This window comes from Rhinopithecus bieti, unplaced genomic scaffold, assembly GCF_001698545.2.
Source record: "Rhinopithecus bieti isolate Rb0 unplaced genomic scaffold, ASM169854v2 scaffold_39998, whole genome shotgun sequence".
Classification (NCBI taxonomy): domain Eukaryota; kingdom Metazoa; phylum Chordata; class Mammalia; order Primates; family Cercopithecidae; genus Rhinopithecus; species Rhinopithecus bieti.
Genome location: NW_016816687.1, coordinates 766,159 through 771,300, shown reverse-complemented (window position 1 = coordinate 771,300; position 5,142 = coordinate 766,159). Strand labels below are relative to the sequence as shown.

General features: G+C 44.7%; 1 pseudogene; it reads left to right on the top strand.

Annotated features, from left to right (window-relative positions):
* The first annotated feature begins 1,070 nt into the window (after window positions 1-1,070).
* The window catches only part of LOC108517242 (40S ribosomal protein S3a-like), a 6,175-nt pseudogene continuing 2,103 nt past the window's right edge, over window positions 1,071-5,142 (top strand).

Genomic DNA, 5,142 nt, shown 5'->3' with positions numbered 1-5,142 from the left:
ATTATCAAAAGAATCGGTGGGCAATGACAAGGACGAGCTATGTCCACCCCAAAGACTCACCAGCCTTTCTCCTGGGCAGCGCCTTCCAATGTAGCATCTCTTTTTTTTTTTTTTTTTTTGGTGGGGGGCGGGTGGTGGCGGGGACGGAGTCTCGCTCTTGTTGCCCAGGCTGGAGCGCAATGGCACGATCTCGGCTCACTGCAACCTCTGCCTCCCAGGTTCAAGCGATTTTCCTCCCTCAGCCTCCCGAGTAGCTGGGATTACAGGCATGTGCCACCATGCCTGACTACTTTTTGTATTTTTAGTAGAGACGGGGTTTCTCCCTGTTGGTTAGGCTGGTCTCAAACTCCCGACCTCAGGTAATCTGCCTGCCCTTGGCCTCCCAAAGTGCTGGGATTACAGGCGGTGAGCCACTGCGCCTGGCCCCAACCTAGCATCTTATGGACGTTACTTGGCCTATGTAGACTCAGATATGGCTTTAATTTTTTTTAATGTTAAGTCATTTTTTTTTTTTTTGGAGATGGAGTCTCGCTCTGTCGCCCAGGCTGGAGTGCAGTGGCGCCATCTCGGCTCACTGCAAGCTCCGCCTCCCGGGTTCGCGCCATTCTCCTGCCTCAGCCTCCCGTGTTGCTGGGACTACAGGTGCCCGCCACCGCGCCGGCTAATTTTTGTATTTCTAGTACAGATGGGGTTTCACCATGTTAGCCAGGATGGTCTCAGTCTCCTGTCCTCATGATCCGCCCGTCTCGGCCTCCCAAAGTGCTGGGATTACAGGCATGAGCCACCGCGCCCGGCCTAAATGTTAAGTCATTTTTAACCAGTCCCTAAAATACTGTCACCCTCCGTGACATCACCTCCCTGTCCACACAGAGAATGGACAAGGTCCAGGAGAACACAAATCTACCCCATCCATTTTGACCCCAGTTCCAGTTTATGAAATTGATAAATACCTGGACTCTCTATGCAAGACTCTTTCTTGTGGCAAGTCAAGTTCTATTTTCCTGTTAACTTATTTACAACATTAAGGTTTTCTCATCTTCATTTTTGACTATTCTTCAGTAATACTGGCCATGACTATGGGACTGTCTTATGAGTTAAGTGATGCTCTGTTCCAAGACTACTCCATGTGAGATCCTGTAACACTGCTGCTTCAGTAAAGCTGTTTTCTTCTACCTTTGGCTCGCCCTTGAATTCTTTCCTGGGCAAAGCAAAGAACTTTCCTGGGCTAAGCCCTTACCTGGGGCTCACCTGCCCTGCATCAGTATTGGCATGAGGACAGACAAACTGACCAGTGGAAAAACATGTACAGATACATACAGTCAACTGATTTTTGACCACAGCCACCTGTATGGCAATGAGGAAAGAAAGGATGAACTCTTCAGCCAGGCACAGTGGTATGCACCTGTAATCCCAGCTACTTGGAAGGCTGAGGTGGGAGGATCCCCTGAGCCCAGGAGCTTGAGACCAGCCTGGGCAACATAGTGAGATCCCATCTCTTAAAAAAAAAAAGGAGAGAGATTATCTTTGATAAATGACGGAAATAACGGTGGGTCAGGCTGCCCTCTCCTATGTGGATGGGCCTCATCCAATCCACTGAAGGCCTGAATAGAACAAAAGGTTGTATAAGAAAAAATTCTTTCTCTCTGTGTGGTTGTCTCCAAACTGGGACATGAGTCTTCTCCTGCATCCAGACTTGGGCCCAGACTGGAACTTAAAGCATCAGCTCTCCTGAGTTTGGACTTCTCAGACTCTGTTATTAGGTGAGCCAATTTCTTGTAATTAATCTCTTTATAAACACACAGACAGACACATTCTATTGGTCTGTTTTTCTGGATAACCCTAATACAGTATGTTATACTTCAACAAATAATTATTTAACTAATTGTTTAAGAAAATGTGTGAATAAAATATCTGGCCTGGCATGATGGTTCATACCTGTAATCCCAGCACTTTGGGAGGCTGAGGCAGGCAGATGACCTTAGGTCAGGAGTTCAAGACCAGCCTGGCCAACATGGTGAAACCCCATTTCTACTAAAAATACAAAAATTAGCCGGGGGTGGTGGCATATGCCTGTAATCCCAGCTATTCGGGAGGCTGAGGCAGGAGAATCACTTGAACCCGGGAGGCAGAGGTTACAGTGAGCTGAGATCATGCCACTACATTCCAGCCTGGGCGACACAGTGAGACTCCATCTCCAAAAAAAAAAAAAAAAAAAAAAAATTCTCCAGTGACTAAGATCTATAAAAATATCATCAAATGGAAAATCTAATGTGAAAAGAACAATAGCCAAAATTAAGACCTCAATAGATGGAGTTAACAGTCAATGCACATTGAAGAGAGGTCACTAAACGGGAAGGCAGGTGGATTAAAAAGCTGAATGGAGAGATGAGAAGGTCAGTGAACTGGAGGATAGGTCCAGACTGAAGTACAGTGAGAGGAAGAACATGGAAACTATAGACAGTAATTTAAGAGGTATGTTAAAAGTGTTTAACGTTCGGTCAGGAGATCGAGACCATCCTGGCTAACACGGTGAAACCCCGTCTCTACTAAAAACTACAAAAAACTAGCCGGGCGACGTGGCGGCGCCTGTAGTCCCAGCTACTCGGGAGGCTGAGACAGGAGAATGGCCTGAACCCGAGAGGCGGAGCTTGCAGTGAGCTGAGATCCGGCCACTGCACTCCAGCCTGGGTGACAGAGCGAGACTCCGTCTCAAAAAAAAAAAAAAAAAAATGTTTAACGTTCTAGCATTGGGGTTCCCAAACAAGAGGAAAGAGAGAACGAGGCCGGGCATGGTGGCTCATGCCTGTAGTCCCCAGAACTTTGGGAGGCAAAGGCGGGTGGATCACTTGAGGCCAGGAGTTTGAGACCAGCCTGGCCAACCTGGTGAAACCCCATTCTCTACTGAAAAAAAAAAAAAGAAAAAGAAAAAAATACACACACAAAAAATTACTTGGGTGTGGTGGCACATGCCTGTAATTCCAGCTCCTCGGGAGGCTGGCGCATGAGAATCGCTTGAATATGGAAGTCAGAGATTGCGGTGAGCTAAGATCCTGCCACTGCACTTTAGCATGGGTGACAGAATGAGACTCTGACTCAAAAAAAAAAAAAAAAAAGAGAGCGAGAGAGCGAGAGAATAAATCCTAAGCTGCGTATATACAAAGAAAGCCACACCTAAGCACATCCTCATAAATACACTAAAAATCAAAGAGAAATCTTAAAAGTATCTAGAGGAAAAAAATCACATTATCTTAAAAACGAACAATATAAATGACAGCTGAGTTTTTGATAGAAAGGATAGAAGCCAGGAGAAAATGGAATAATGTCTTCAATGTGATATTAAGACATAATTTTGACTTCAAGTCAAAATGGCTTTAATAATCAAAAGAGTAATAAAAAATAAGAGTGAAAAAGAAGATAATTGCTAACCTAGAACTCCATGTTCAGTGACCTGTGCTTCAGAAAGGAAGGCGAAAGGAATAAATGTTTAGGCAAACAACAACTGAGAGAATTAGTTACTTGTATACCCACACAGAAGAAATGCTAAAAGGAGTTTTTTTGTTTTGTTTTGTATTTTTGAGACAGGGTTTTACTCTGTTGCCCAGGCTGGAGTGCAGTGGCGTGATCATGGCTCACAGCAACCTTGACCACCTATGCTCAAACAATCCTCCCACCTCAGCCTTCCAAGTACGTGGGACTTCAGGCGTGCACCACCGTGCTTGGCTAATTTTTGTATTTTTTTTATTGAGATGAGGTCTTGCTATGTTATCCAGGCTGATTTTGAACTCCTGGACTCAAGTAATCCTCCCACCTTGGCCTCCCAAAGTGTGGATTTACAGGTATGAGCCAGTGTGCCCCAAAGGAGTTCTTCAAGCATGAGAAAAACCATTCCAGAGTTAAGGGCAGAAATTCAGGAAGGAATAAAGAGTAAGAGAAAGCATAAAATATATGGGTAAATCTAAGTGAACACTGGCTGCGTCAAACAAAAATAATAATGACTTCTGGATTTTATATACACCTAGAATCAGAATGTCAATAATATCACAAAGCAAGGGAAGGGACTTTACCAGAAGCAACCCTTGAAACAAAGATCTGAGTCCAAACAATTTATTTGGGAAGTTAACCCAGATCATATCAGTATGGGACATGGGAAGTGAGGTAGGGAAGGGAAGGGAACCAATAAATTGTGTATAATCCCGCCAAGTATCGCTCTGGGTACTTGAAGCTCAATTCCGCTTGGAAACCCTGGGAACAAAGGTGGAAAATGCAGCTCAGAGTTAATAGCACCTGAAGCACACAGAAGCTGGGAGAGTTATGCAGCAACTGTGGCCAGTGACGGGTTGAAAACTATTCCAGGGAGATTTTAATTTCCCGGCACTTTTAGCCAGCTCTATACTCAGCATCCGCAGAAGCCCTTGGGCGGAGGTGAGTCACTGATGCTAGGAGTTGTAAACTGAGCCAAGATGTGCAGGAATGGGAGAGCCAGGGGATTTAGATGGGGCATAGAAGGCATCTACTGCAGGAAAAGAGGAAGTTAAAGTATTCTAAATGTATTCTTAATCATCCGGGAAGAAATAAATGTACCGACTCATATTGGCACTAGTAAATAGAGGATGCATATTGCAATTTGCAGATTTCAAATAGTAAAATAATATATATTTGACAAGCTAGTAGAGTGGTGAAATGGAGTAATAAAAATGACTCGGCCGGGTGCAGGGACATGTGCCTGTAATCCCAGCTACTTGGGAGGCTGAGGTCGAAGGATTGCTTGAGGTCAGGAGTTTGAGACCAGACTGGGCAACATAGCAAGACCCTGCTTCTACAAAAAAAAAAAAATAAGAGTAATTAAAAACAGCTGGGCACAGTGACTCATGCCTGTAATCCCAATGCTTAGGGAGGTCAAAGCAGGAGGATCACTTGGGTCTAGAAGTTTGAGACTAGCCTGGGCAACATGACGAGACTTCATCTCTATAAAACATTTAAAAAATTAACCCAGCACTGTGGCACATACTTATAGTCTCAGTTATTCGGGTGGCTGAGGAGAGAGAATCCCTTGAGCCTAGGCGTTCGAGACTGCGGTGAGCTATGATCACACCACTGCACTCCAGCCTGGGCTACAGAGGAGGAATCAAAAAAAAAAAAAAA